Source organism: Adiantum capillus-veneris, chromosome 11 (genome assembly GCF_014529385.1).
Source record: "Adiantum capillus-veneris isolate H3 chromosome 11, ASM1452938v2, whole genome shotgun sequence".
Lineage (NCBI taxonomy): Eukaryota > Viridiplantae > Streptophyta > Polypodiopsida > Polypodiales > Pteridaceae > Adiantum > Adiantum capillus-veneris.
This window is the reverse complement of record NC_140941.1, coordinates 27,078,185-27,093,856: the sequence shown is the minus strand read 5'-3', so window position 1 is coordinate 27,093,856 and position 15,672 is coordinate 27,078,185. Positions and strand designations below refer to the sequence as shown.

The 15,672-nt window shown below is 42.1% G+C and overlaps 1 pseudogene; it reads right to left on the bottom strand.

Moving 5' to 3' along the window:
- Positions 1 to 301: 301 nt before the first annotated feature.
- LOC147447025 (uncharacterized) lies at positions 302 to 808 on the bottom strand (annotated as a pseudogene).
- Positions 809 to 15,672: the final 14,864 nt, after the last annotated feature.

The following is a 15,672-nucleotide window of genomic DNA, read 5'->3' as shown; positions in this document are numbered from 1 at the left end:
AAAAAAGATTTGCTACCAAAATAGGAGTTTTTGACAAATAATGTAAAAGAGACTATGAATGAAAATATGTCATTGTGTAGACAACATAACAATAACAAATCTAGGACACTAAACAAGGATGAATCTGTATACCACGTTCTTGATTCAAGTCTTCGTGCATGACAACTGGTACTTCATGGCTCCAAAATATCCTCTTCTTCATGTCTCTCGAGGACAACTCATATGTAAACCATTGAATTGCTAGAAGAACCTTCAGCACATATATGGTATGTTGCTTGTGCCAATTTTTGCTAGAAGAACTTCAGCACATATATGGTATGTTGCTGTGCCATTTTTTGAATTCCTGTCGAACATTTAGAATCCCCAATCCTCCTTTGCATCCATGCTATAACAAAGTTTTGAGATGCCATAGGGAACTGGCACCACTTGTGAGGTGGTACACATATGCATCTTGAGATGCTGTGAAAATTGCCCAAAAAATATTCCTTTACTGCTTGCCTTTTGAGATGCAAGGATCTCACCGCCTTGTAGAACTGCCTGCAAGAAGCACAGCGTTTTGAGATGCTTGCGAAACTGCCCTCTGTGAATGGGGAGTCACCTCTTCTGCAGTGCCTAGGAAGCAGCGTTTTGAGATGCTATGTCCTTCAATGCTAGCGACTTCTTCAACTGCCAAGGAATTCCAGCGTTTTGATATGCTATGAAGATTTTGTACCTTCAACCTTTGACTAGAAGCATTTTGATAGGCGATATGCCTGCCTGTGTCTATCCGTCTAGGAACAACTGCCTCCCTTGGGCTCTGCGAGGACATGAGCGTCTTGAGAAGCACCGCAAGTAAGTGTCTTGAGAAGCCAATGCCAAGAGCAAGGCTCTGATACCAGTTGTTGGGGTTGGAGCTAGGGAGGATGCCGCCTGAGGGCCATGGTGAGGAGCTACGTGGTATGCAGAGAACGAGAAGAGAGAAGAGAGCTCGACACAGTTGGAGAGCAAAACAACTCACGCTATTTTTTTTATTAAATTGTTCTTTCTAAACCTTAGATATAAAAGGCAATTTTCCATGCAAACTTTACTTAAAATGGATCTCTATTGCTTGCATGCCTATAAGAGGATTTTCCCACGGGTTGACCGACAAGGGCTTGAACCCAACAGAGAGTACATTATGTATTACGATAGATTATTAGTGCATGAAATGACCAATCATATATTTTATTGCTTTCGTTTGTTTTTTTGTAGCAAATGAAATTAGATGTGTCTTATTGTTTGCAAATCAAAGTGGACATATAAATGATCATTATAATAATAATTACATAAAGAGATTCATAGCATTGTTATGGTTATTACGCCATGTATAGACTACATTGCAATGTGTATGGTTGCTCACAATATAGGTGATCGATATGTGGATTGAGTAGCATGCATTGAAAATCTCATATTGTGCATCATGGTTAGTTTCATATTGAATGGTTTTTAAATTATAATATATATTGAAAATAAAAAAAATGTTTTCAGAACTGAACATCTTATTCTTTTCTCTTCAGTTTTAATTTAAAAGCAATGGATCAAAATGTGGGCACAAGTGGTACGAAGAAGCTAAAGAATAAAAAAGCTCCTGGAAAAGAGTGGGATTATGCTCACAACATATGCGGCCGATATATGGAGTGGCAATGTAAATTTTGTCACACAACAAAATCTAGCGGTGCACCACGTATTAGGGATCCTTTTCTGGGTAGCGCTAAAAACAATTGTAGAAAATGTGAACATTCTCAGGCACCTGCAAAATATAGCGCACAATCTGCATTGTGCAGGGGATGGCCATAAACCTGCAAATAAATCCTCTCAACGTTATGTTTGATACCATCATGGTTGCACTTTGAAACCTTCCACCTTCCTTTCTTGATCTCTGCGTCCTCACATGGACATATTGTCTTGATCATGTCCTTTATCACTTCTTTATTGATCTCTTTCCACTGCATATGGTTTGGATTTGCCCACTTTGAGAGTCACCGAGCAGTACGTGTCGCTTGTTGTACCGACATGCCGTGTGCCAGAGACTTCATGCGCTGAAATGCATTAACAGCCGCTTGTTGTTGATCATCAGGCAATGATTGAGTGCCAATATCTTGTTCTTGATCGGCCATTTTCTCTTAGAGCTGCAGTCAACAGAGTAGAAAATATTCAATATCATTGGCAAATATATATTCTCACTCATTGAGACACTGCACGGAATCCACTAAATCAAACCACAACAAATGCGACTAATTGAACCACAAGGCAAATTTGAAATACTGACAGTTAAATGACAAATTTGAAATGATTAAAGATAATTGACTCAATTAGATGAACCACTTCAAACCAGATAATACACTTCAATAAAAAAAAGAATACACTTGACAAGACATGTATATCATTGAAATGTTTAAATCGGATAAAATGATGGTGCAAGTTCAACAAGTGGACGTTGCACAAGGTTAGGGTCTGTCTTTAAATGTTCTTTGAAAAATATCAACACGTCAGAAGCATTTCTTCTTTGGTCCTGCTCTTTTAACTTCATCCAAAAATCTACTTTAATTCGAATAGCCCTCATAACATCTTCGTCCGGGTGGTGAAAAACTTCTTCTGGAAAATAAATTTTTCTAGCTGCACTCCAAAAATTTGCCAGCATGTCGAACAGGTAGCCCAAGGCATAAATGTCGCTTGCTTTTGTGTATGCATCTGCGCACTGTGGATCATATAGTTCGGGAGAAATCCACGGTCGCTTAGCCATCTTGGTGTTCCCTGCTCTCTGTGCATTCAAAACTGCTTCGTCCGACTGTGTGCTTGGAGACAAATAATTATTTTCTACTCTCAGCATCATACCCCAATCAATGATACCTAAACGCGGGGTTTATTGGCGCGAGTAAAGTCCAACATTATGTTGAACGGGTGCAGGTCACTGTGCACTATACCGGTCGAGTGGGGGCAGTGGCAACGTCGTCGATTAAGGAATTGTTGGCATCTGCTCGACCACTGCTTTGATCCGCACCGTGTCTATCTCGCTTACAGGGTTGTTTGCTACAGGCAATGACCTCTAGCCGTATTGTAGCGTGTGCATGTGTCGTCTGAACAATCCGTGCGTGAATGATAAGTGGCACATCATGTCGCCCACGGTACCCCATTGTAGTATGGGAATATCATGATCCAAGGAGCTTCTGTAGTAAACCCAATGCACCTTACAATGGAGGGGTGAAGCGTTTGCATTCCTTGCTCTGTCTGAAAGCTGTCAAATTTCGCATCACTCTCTCCCTTTAACATTTTCCCACATATGTAATGTGGTTTGGAAAATATGAGATGCCTTTGATAGTGTACAATGTGCACACACCGAAGGAGCCTGCTCTAATCCTCATACCTTCTACTAAGGCTTCGTGAGGGATGCCGACAAGATGAGCGCACTTTGCATTCAAAGCAGTGCGCATGATTGTGCCGGTGCCGTTGGCATCGGATCGACCTCCCAAAGCTACTTGCACATCTTGGGCCATCTTCAATCTCTTGGGTAAAGCTGCTTGGTCCTGCGCTTTCACACGCTTCATCTTTACGTTCTGTTCTTCCCACAATTTATCCCAGAGCTCTAATTTTGACATGTCGCAAGCAGGTGGGATATCTTCCTTTAAGTCTCTGCAACATACTTTCATATTGCCTAACACTGTCCTGACCTTGTGGTGGGGGTCATATTCTCGTATCCCAACTGGACTCAACAACTTGTATTGGCCTTCAAGTCGCAACCTGTGCTCTGTGTTCTCCCATATAGCGCTAGTGATGTCTTTGATGTAGACATCGCTTTCACTAATCTGCTGTATGCGATCAGCTGCACATGATGAGATTTCCAAAATACATTCTTTACGAATGGCACGCATAATACATTTCTTTTGATCTGGCATCATATTTGCACTAGACAATACAAAAACAGCATATCAAATACAAATTCATGGTTGCGAATGACACTACCACTCTCACACTATCTCAGGTAAACTCTTAACCACCACTTGAAGACTTTAACAAATGTGCAAGGAAGTATTGATAAAAATTGAATATAATCTTCACTTAAAATTGCAATCTGTTACACGTGTAAAAAGCAGTTTAAACAAGTGGTTTATAAGAACTTAATTCAGATCAAACAATACATGTTAACGATCTTTAATATTTTAGCATATATTGAATTTTTAGCTTATGTTTTTCTCCGTGCACACATACTAATTCAAACAAAGCACACACCGACTTAAAATCTTCAAAAACATTTAAAACATTGAAAGTATACAAATTGGACTAGCAAATTGTGTTCACACACTTTTTTACATAGAATTTATGTAAATGCAGCAATCAAAAAGCGATGATAATTGATGCTCTTTAAAAAGATACAAAAGAATATTTAACATGCACATTGTATGCATTTAGATTTTTTGCTGAGAATTTATGTAAAGAAGCATTAAAACTAGCGATAATGCTTGAGAGTCCTTTAAAAATATTACAAACGAATATTAAACATGCAATTTGTGTGCAAATATTTTTTTACATGTAATTTATATAAATGGAACATTTAAAATAGCGATGATTGATAAATAAAGTATTCTATATAAATGAAACATTTAAAATAGCGATGATTGATGAATAAAGTATTCTATATAAATGGAACATTTAAAATAGTGATGATTGATGAATAAAGTATGCTATATAAATGGAACATTTAAAATAGCGATGACTGATGAATAAAGTATTCTTTGAATATGATTAGCTAGTATATAATTTCAAATGGATAGTTAAAAACAACAAAAATCAAACAATTCATACATTATGTATATGAAATACTCTTCACAGCCGCGTTACCGACCAAGTATTTCATATACTTAATACTTAAAAAATTAACTGCACATGCACATACAGATTATATGATGTTCATACGGCCGGGTTAACGACCTGAATGCCACATTTATGCAAAAACATATGCTTCTAACAAACGACACTCTATTAGCCGCGTTACCGACAGAGTGCCGCCTGAATCTAAGGAAAAATAATGGCCTACATACGAACATCATATAGCCGCGTTACTGATTGATGCCCATATGTTTTTTGGGAAAGGGAAAGGGAAAGGGAAGTTGAATTACCATAAGGATACTAGATTCGTCGCGTTACGGACGTAGTACCCAGACAGTAAGCCAATACTTACCACAAGGACACCATCTTCCCCGCGTCACCGAGGTGATGCCCCCGTGATAAGCACTGTTTCGTAGAACAGCTTACACACACAGTCCCATTGTGTGGTAAAGTACCTTATTATTGTTGCGCACTACGACAAAAGGCACGCTACCACACCGCATACACACACACACAACACATACCCGGATCATGTGGTTAGGTACTCTGTAGTGCTGCCGCGCACTGACATAGAGCACGCTCCCACACGGTTCCCTCTCTCCCTCTCTCCTCTCTCCTCTTGACGTACCTGTAAAGGTGGCGCAAGCGCTCTCTCTCTCTCTCTCTCTCTCTCTCTCTCTCTCTCTCTCTCTCTCAGAAGACAAAAGCGCTAATACACCCAGCGGGCCCGATCGGGCCCACATATATATAATGCTAACAACCCACCGAGCTTTTCAGTTTCCCTGGCGGGCCCGCAAGGAAAATAATAAACCCCGACGAGCCCGCTAGGGAAACTGAAAAGCCCGGCGGGAATTTTGTGGGTTTGCAAGTCACCCTAAACCGGTTTTTGTGTGATCATGTTTACTATGATCATGTAAATGTGTCAATAAGACCTTGTGATCAAACAAAATTTGACGTAATTACGTAAATATTAAATCCTTGTCGGCCATGGTGGGGAGCCTATCGTGGAGGAAGGAAGGGAAAGAGGACGCATGGGCGTGAGCCATATGGAAGCGAGTGCTCCCAAATTGCCCCAATTCTTTTTGAAACTGACATAAATCTCTCTCTCTCTCTCTCTCTCTCCCCCCCCCCTTTGTGCTTGAAAATAAAGAGACTCTCTCTCTCTCTCCCCCCCCCCCCCCCCCCTCCCCTGGCGAGCGAGCAAGGAATCTCTCCTTTCTTCCTTCTCGTAACAATATCCCCTTTAGTTGGGAGTGATGCAATATAGGCAAAGGCAGATCTTCTCTAATCCCTTTCTCTCATGTTGGATGTTGCGTTCAATGCCTTGTTGTGCCACCTTTGCCTCCTCTTATGGCCAACTTTGCATCGCTAGTTGTCTGCTATCCACCCACCACCTTATAGAATTAGATTGGAATTTGGTGAGATTCCACATTATAGAAGTAAATAAGATACTAAATAAGGTACTTTCTATATAGTACATCTCATAAGATACAAGTGATAAAATCACGAGGCCTGCTATTTAGGGGTTCTACTCATAACTTTGACTGGGTTCACATCAGACCGACAAAAACCATGACACTTTACAAGTTCTTCCAGGTAGAAAAGCTTCAAAACATTCTCTTCCATTGTCCACGTGTTCACATTGATGGCGGAGCAAAATGCGAGGCAATTTTCTACCACCGTCTTATGTGAACACCGGGAGGCGACGAAAGGAAGAGGAGGAGTCAAGTGTGGACAAAGGGGTGGGAGGTTTAGTTTAATGTGATTGGTGCCAACATGGCACTTTTTGTCCCGAGGAGGTCACCTGATAAAAATGTAACCTATCACATGAATTCAACAGACCCTATAAGAGGAGTTTTCTATACCCGCTAGCATTGCCGTGGAAAAACAAAGTAAAAAGGAGAGAGAAAAATTTGCGGGAGCGACAATAACCGCAGCTATGGACACAGTATTCGTTTCTCAGCAATAAGCTCGGTAATAGTCGCGGGAATATACCCGTTGCTATTACCGCGCTTGTTGCTGCATCTATTACCGCGCTTATGGCCGCTACACGCCAATTCAAAAATAAAGGTGCTCATTTGGGCCACCCAATTTTGGGTTGCCCAAATGAGCACCTTTATTTTTGACCTGCACAGAACAATGAACATCGATTGTTTTTTGGAAGAGTATAAAAAATACAAGAGAATTGAAATTGAATTTACTTTACCTTGATAATTTAATATGCAGAAGATCAACTATTTAAAAAAGTTATAATAAAAAGTAAATAGTTGTATATACATTGTGCCACATTGGAACTTTACAAAATTTTGGACAAAATATTTTTCTATCTAGTCCTCCCCTATCTCGTCGTCGTTCAAAGGCACGTATGTTTGATCACTTTGACTCTACATAGACCCAAACCACATTAAACAATTATCAACAGCTCAAAACAATCGATACAAAATTACTTGTTTAAACTTACTGCTTGTAGTGATCCAACCGCCGCGTCAAATTGGTCGCGAGAAATGTGGTTGTTTTTGAACAACCATCGCCAAGTATCAAATTCTGTATGTCGCTCCTGATATTTGACCATCTCTCTGGTTGTTGACAGAGAGAGAGTGATATTTTCCTAAGTTAGTAATAACAATACAAAATCATCAACTACAATCTTTGAAATCACCGATCGAAGTTATAATTTAATTAATCTTACATGCAGTTTATCCTTCCAAACTCCTTTGCCTCCTGATCCATAGTGCGTCAGAGTTTGTCTTGCACGAGTCTCGCGTTGTTGTTTGTATGATGAGATTGGCAGCTTGATCGCTCTTTTCTTGAATTTCCCATTCCCACTCCGCGTCTGCCATGTTGCCACTACGATAAATCCTGTCTGGATCTCTGACCTGGTTGGCTGCTGCGCGCCGCACACTGGACTACTTTTTTTTCAAAAATATCTTTATATAGCTCTAACCAATGTTGTGAAAAATGTTGATCGAGGGCATTTGGAAATCAAGCTAATAGAGCGTCTTCAATGTACCATGCATGATCGGGAAGTTGGTCTTTAAACTTTATAAAAGAGTTCTTATACATTGAATGTATTAGAATTTGTAGATGGCGTCGAAATGCCTTGGCCTGTGCTGTCCCGAAGTCCACCTCCCCGCCATATTTAACCATATAGTAGCACCTATGCGTGTCTAGTATGGGTGCATCGGTATCCTCATCCTTTGCGTCACACGCGGAATGCTCTGAAAGTGGGGACTCTGTTCCGTTTCCACTACCAAAACAGGTGAAACCACAAGATTTGCCGCCGCTTTGTCTCACACGGTGCTTGCTGCCCTGATACGAGCGTCGATGTGCACTACTAGAGAAAGTTCGTTGATGGTGTTTTAGCAAAGCAGGAGTGGAATGGGGTGGTTCAGGACCCTGTGATACCACGGGAGTGGGACCCTGTGATGCAAGGGGATTAGGACCCTCTGATGCAATGGGAGTAGGATGATAAGAAGGGGTTGTAGACTGAGGTGCCGTCGGTGCGAGGCTCTGTAGGTAAGGAGTCCCTCCTTGACTCCCCCAGGTGTAGTCTACGGAAAATGTCGTATGTCACAATCTACTACGGAGTGTAGCAACCAAAAAAATTCTTTGTCTCTCAGGGGTATTGGTCTCGTAAAGAGAGATCCCGCTGTAGGTCTGGATCTATGCCCGGTGGAGGAACCTGAGAAGGGTAGGTGTAAGATGTCCATGCCTGCAAATAACAAAAATAAACCTATGACACTCATAGTTTAGGGTTAACTAGCCAGAAACATTCCTTATTTCTTTGCTTGCTCTCACCGACTCAAGACTCGGGTCCACTGGAGGCGATGTCCACCCCGGGTGGGAGCCCACCTAGATGTGAACCAACCAAAAGCCAGCTGGCTTCTCCCCACCAGTTGGTCTCTCGTCTGACATCTACATTACAAAGAGAAATATAAGATTAAGCTCTTCACCCTACTCACTCATCTATAAATACGTACACAAGTATATTAGCACACAAACAAGTAGATACATATATATACTAGTAGACCTAAGTAGAGGCTAGTAGTGCCAAAGGTCAAGTGCACCTCTTTAGATATCATCATAGTCTCAACCGTGGTAAAACCAGAGGTACATTGTGGTAATCCATGCATGAGTGGATCAATGACCGCAACGCCATGATGAAAAAAGGACTATACCCAAGAGGAAACGTCTAACCTTCGGGTGCTATGCTCCCGTACTTAGTGCCTACATACATGCATAAACAAATATATATGTACACACAAATATATATACATATATGTAATGTAGCCATCATTTTTGTAAGACAAGGGGAAACTAGGGTACAAGAGTCCACCACCCAACCACCCTTTTAATAGGCAAGCCCCTCGCCCTTTGCCCTAGTGGACTCCCCGTTCCACACCGCCTAGCCCGGCCCTGCCCTTGTCTTGTCCAGCCTTGCCTGTGTCCTGACATTACTCCCCCCTTAAGAAGAGTTTTCGTCCTCAAAAACAAAAGTGGGAAGGTTCTTCTTAAGAACACTAATGTTCTCTCAAGTGGCATCCTTCATGGTTTCAGCTGTTTGGTTGACCGGAACACGGTTCCGCAGGAGGTTCAATGAAACCAAGAGTAACATCTTGATTTTTCACATTGTTGTCCATTTGTAACCATCTAGTGTGTAGAATCCATTTAGAACGCACATGAGCATACTAAACGAGTTATCACGACAAAGATATACCTGAAAGAGTACCGCTTTTCACTTTTTGTGAAGTAACTTGCGAACCTACATCATCAGCCAAGTGTAAGTCCTTGACTTGTTCTCAAATTGCATCAGTAAACAACCCCACCCTAACGAATGTCAAGGTTGAGAACCTGACTTATACATGAAGAGACTACCGAGTCGCAACATGCATTAACTGATAGTAAGTAAACTCCAAGAAGAGCAATAAATGCTTACTAATTGGATCGCTTGGTGCTAACATACGCACTTTGCTTATCCTTCAGCACAAGATTACTCTTTGTAACTGCCTATCCCCTTGGATAACTGACAGTACTGAGGTGTGTTTTCCTCACGGTTTACAGACAGTCATCCCAGATAACTGGTAAACGGGGAATCACAATAGTGTATAACATTGGTGAGGAATCAACAATGTCCAAAATAACCATCCTGGTTAACTTGAAAAAATCCACAAACACCCAAACCGAGCCATGACCTCTATTGGTGAGTAGTAGACCCAAAAGTAATCTCTTAGAGATATTGCACTTAGAGTGCAAAATGCTTCATAAGAAACAACTTAAGGAATATGCATGCCATTCCAAATCAGCCTTTGCTAAACACTAGGGTGTTGAGATGTCGAGCTCTACATCTTGAGCTGGCATCCACTATGGGTCTTGGCCGCTTACGGCATTTACTCATTGGCGCGTTAGGTGACCGACACGGAGGATCTCTGCCAATGATTCTACAGTTGGACTACACTTAAAGTGCCAGCCTAGTACGCTTCTAGCGAGTTCACACTTAGTGACCGCATGTACATATGTGCTACTTTTCAGTTTTAGCACTCAGTCATTTTGTACTCTCTTTTCTGTGAGAAGAAGAAGAAGCTTTCCATCTCTGTGTGCTTTGTGCTTGTCTTGTGTAGCTCTCTTGCATCCTCTTTCTTTACATGGTATCAGAGCTTGGTGCAGGCAAGAGAGGCTAAGAGAGCAAGAGCATCACAATCCCTTCATTCGCAATCCATGACCAGATGCCGAGTTTAGGGGTTTTTCGTACAAGTTTCTGAACAGGTCTCCAAAGTGCAGTACACAGAGATTTACTGTACAAGTATAGTGGTTGTATGTACGCTTGATTGTGGACACTCGTTGAGTGTAGAAAGCGTTACAGGTACCACGATAGAGCAAGTTCAGCAGATTTGCAAGTTTTTGCAGATTGCAACTATTTTGTCTTAGTGCTTCAAGATGTCTGACGGTTTCAGTCATATTGTTACTGAGAAGCTTGAGAAAAATAACTACCCTGCATGGAAGTTCAGAATAACCAATTTCCTAAAAGGAAAAGGTTATTGGGACTATGTAGAAGGAGACAATGAAAAGGAACCAGAGATTCCCGAGGCAAATGCTACAGCAGAACAAAGGAAAGCTTTGAGGGACTGGCAACAAGGCCAGAGCAAAGTGATGTATTGGCTTTCTTTGAGCATCACAGATGGCATGATGGGATATCTACAAGATGATGAAACCCCCGCCATTGCATGGAAAAACTTAGGCAGAGTGTTCCAGGTGAACACCAAGGCCAGGAAGCTTCAACTAAAGTTGGAGCTAAATCAGGTTAAGAGGAACAACCTCTCCATCAATGATTATGCCTTGAAGATCAAGAGTATCATTGATGCTCTTGGATCTATTAAAGTCTCAGTGGAAGACGATGACATTGTCCATGTATGCTTGGATGGTCTAGGAGATGAGTATGTACATTTCAGGTCTTCCATGAATACAAGAGACGACATCCCCGTGTTCCAAGATTTGATTTCTATGCTTATTCTTGAGGAGAAGAACCTTGGTCTTGACACGTCTTCTTCTCGTGGCAGAAATAGGTCTAAACAGGCCTTCTATTCTAACTCCAATAGAGGTAGAGGTAGAGGTCATGGTCGAGGCCCAAGTGGTTGTAGGGGCCAATTTCAAGAAGGTCAATGAAATCAAAACAATACAGGTGGCATGGGAAACCAGTCTCAAGGCAGGGGGAGTCAAAGAGGTCGTGGTGCAGGATCAAGCAGGCAGCAACATATTGCAGATAGCAGAGAATTTTGGACTTGTGGTGAAAGAGGTCACATGTCACGTGACTGTCCAAAGGGAAAAGCAAGTGGAAAGAGAGAACATGGCAACTATGCATCTACTAGCAAAGATGCAGATGACAACAAAAACGAGCGCATGTTTTTTATGCAGCATGTAATGAATACAATGACTGCAGAGAATTCCACCCAAGATGATGTTTAGTATGTGGATTCAGGTGCCTCTAATCACATGACTTCTCGTGGAGAGTGGTTTAGAGATATGCGCAAACCAGATGTGTCAGGCTATGTGCAGACAGGAGATGACACAGCTCACCCCATTGCTCATGTAGGGGACATACCTCTAAATACGAAGAGTGGGAAATCAAAGTACTTAGCAGATGTACTTCATGTCCCAAACATTACAAAGAATCTTGTTTCTATTGGAAAAATGGTTGAGCAGGGTTTGCACCTTCGCTTCAATCCAAATGGCTGTTATGTAGAAGATTTCCAGAATGGTTGTAAGCTGATCACAGAGGGCAAATGCGTGGGCAGAATGTTTACGCTGAATGTAGACATGCCTGAGGTAAAAGCTGCATTATTTGCACAGGGCACAGGTGTTGTGGCTGATGTTGACATTTGGCACAAACGCATTGGCCATGTCAATGAGTAGAGATTGCACAACATGCAATCAAAACAGATTGTAAAAGGTTTGCCCAAATTCAAGGTGGATGGTATGCATAAAGTGTGTGCAGCATGCCAGTTTGGAAAATAGTCAAAGGGCTCATTTCCACATGAGCACAATGTATGTAAAAAGCCACTTGAGGTGGTGCACAGAGATGTTTGGGGTCCAACCGATACTGCAAGTATACATGGTTGCAGGTATTATGCCTCTTTCATTGATGACAATACAAGGAAAGTATGGGTCTACTTCATGCGTAACAAAAGTGAAGTGTTTGGTCACTTTTAGGACTTCAAAGTCCTGATTGAGAAGGAGACAGATATGCAAATCAAGACATTGAGGTCAGATGGAGGGGGAGAGTACTACTCCAACAATTTTCAGATTTTCTACGAATGCATGGTATACGCAGGCAGTTTACATGCAGATATACTCCACAGCAGAATGGGGTCGCAGAAAGGAAAAACAGGCACATTGCAGAGGTTGCACGTGCATTGATGAATGAGAAGAACATGCCTCATCATTTCCGGACTGAAGCTGTAAATACAGTTGTGTACATTATGAATAGGACACCTACAGCTGCGGTGCATGATGTAACGCATGAGGAAAAGTTTACAGGTACAAAGCCTGATTTGGCACACTTGAAAGTGTTTGGCTGCATAGCTTACGTGCATGTACCAGATGCGTTGCGTAGGAAATTGGATCCTAAAACAGAGAAATATATTCTTGTGGGATATTCCCTTGAACAAAAGGGGTACAGGTGCTACAATCCTACTACACGAGAATTTCGAGTGAGCAGAGATGTAGTCTTTGATGAGATGAGTAGCTGGTACAGTAATGCACATGGCACTATTGGGGCAGATGTAAAAGATGATGTGGTTGTACAAAATGTGAGGCCACAGTCACAGGTTTTGAGTGGACCACAAGAGTCCTCTTCTCATGGCTCTATTGAGAAGCCATGGAATGGTAGACTACGTACGCATGTTACTCCACTAGCAGGTACAGGGAATGTATCACGAAAAGGAAAGGAAAAGGTTGATGAAACTCCCTTTATGGCTGATGCATCATCAGAGTTTTCACATGTAGACATGGATTCAGATGGTTCTGAACAAAGTCTTGATGAGGAATTTGGAATTCTGACTGTCAGGAAACCTGGTGTAAGGAAAGTACAAGAAGATGATAGAGGGCAAAGGAGTGACCTAGGACCGCGCAGATCTAATAGAGTCAGAAATCGAGTTCAGAAATTGACTTATGATGGGTATCTAGTGCATCACCAAGCCTACATGGCTAAGGTGATACAAGATATGGATCCCACATGTTTTGAGGATGCAGTTGGAAATGTGCATTGGGAGGATGCAATGAATGAAGAGATGGCTGCATTGGAAGCAAATGACACATGGGACTTGGTGCCATTGCCAAGTGGCCAGAAAGCTATTGGCTGTAAATGGGTGTATAAAACCAAGCATAAGGCTGATGGTAATATTGATCATCACAAGGCAAGGCTGGTCGCAAAGGGTTATGCACAGACGTATGGCATAGACTATGAGGAGACCTTTGCTCCAGTGGCAAAGATGACAATTGTGAGAGCTGTCATAGTAGTGGCTGCATCTAGAGGATGGATTATGCATCAAATGGATGTAAAGAATGCCTTCTTTAATGGTGAGTTGCAAGAGGAAGTGTATATGGATCAGCCACCTGGTTATGTCGATCCAGGTTACCAAGATTATGTATGCAGACTTCTCAAAGCTTTGTATGGTTTGAAGCAGGGCTCTAGAGCATGGTATGATAGGATTGCCACGTATCTTGTCAGTATTGGTTTTAGGAGAGCTCCTGCTGATCATTCACTCTATGTACGTGAGAGTGATGTGGGGATTGTGGTCATTACCATATATGTAGATGACCTTATTATTGTGGGTGACAATGCTATGGAGATTGACCATGTGAAGGGTCTTCTCAAACAGGAGTTTGAAATGAAAGATTTGGGCGAGTTGCGCTACTTTCTTGGCATTGAGGTGATCAGGACTCTAGAGGGTGTATGGCTGTCACAGAGACAGTATGCTTTGGACATGTTGTCAAAGTATGGTATGGCTGATTGTAAGCCAATTTCTATTCCCTTGGATGTGAATGCAAAGCTGAGTGCAGAGAAGGGTGATGTTGTTGAGGATGTCAAGATGTACAGGAAGATTGTGGGTAGTCTAATCTACTTGACTATCACAAGGCCAGACTTGAGCTACACAGTAGGCTTGGAGAGTTAGTTCATGAAGCTTCCGAGGAAGCCACGTTTGGATGGAGTACGACGCACACTTTGGTATGTGCAAGGGACTCTTGACTACGCATTGTTCTATGCAGCAGATGCGCCATTAGCATTGTATGGGTATACAGATGCAGATTGGGCAGGTAGCATTGTTGATAGGAGATCTACGAGTGGCTTCATGTTATCTTTTGGGAGTACTGCTGTTACTTGGAACAGCAAAAAGCAGCCTACGGTTGCTTTATCAAGCACAGAGGCCGAGTATAGAGGTGCAGCAGTTGCGGTGTGCGAGGTAGCTTGGCTACGCACATTACTTGAGGACTTGGGAGTGTAGGTGGACCAACAGATTTTCATCCATTGTGACAACCTCAGCAGCATGCAGTTGGCTAGAAACCCAGTGTTCCATGCAAGGACCAAGCACATAGAGGTCCATTACCACTACGTTCGAGAGCGAGTGTTGGCGGGTGACATCGAATTGGTCTACGTCAGCACAGAGGAGTAGATAGAGGATATCTTTACCAAGGCCCTTGGAGCTGAGAAGCTTCGACGTTTTCGGATTATGCTTGGACTTTGCGACATGCAGAGCTCGAGGGGGAGTGTTGAGATGTCGAGCTCTACATCTTGAGCTGGCATCTACTATGGGTCTTGGCCGCTTACGGTATTTACTCACTGGTGTGTTAGGTGACTGACATGGAGGATCTCTGCCAGTGATTCTACAGCTGGACTACACTTATAGTGCCAGCCTAGTACGCTTCTAGCGAGTTCACTCTTAGTGACCGCATGAACATATGTGCTACTTTTCAGTTTTAGCACTCAGTCATTTTGTACTCTCTTTTCTGTGAGAAGAAGAAGAAGCTTTCCATCTCTGTGTGCTTTGTGCTTGTCTTGTGTAGCTCTCTTGCATCCTCTTTCTTTACATAGGGCCCATAACACCTAGTGTGCATGCATTTAGCAAAAACAAACCCAAACCTGTATATCCATAATGATCGTTGCCAATACTTATGGCAAATGTGATGCGCCTAGCATGCATTAAAAAAGAATGTAAATAGTTCTGAAAAGAAATAAATACTTTTAGTTGCAATATTTTGCAAGCCTTGCTGAAACGTTTGAATCACAATAGAAGGTGAAACATTGATCACTTCTAGGTTGGCATACAATGAAACTTT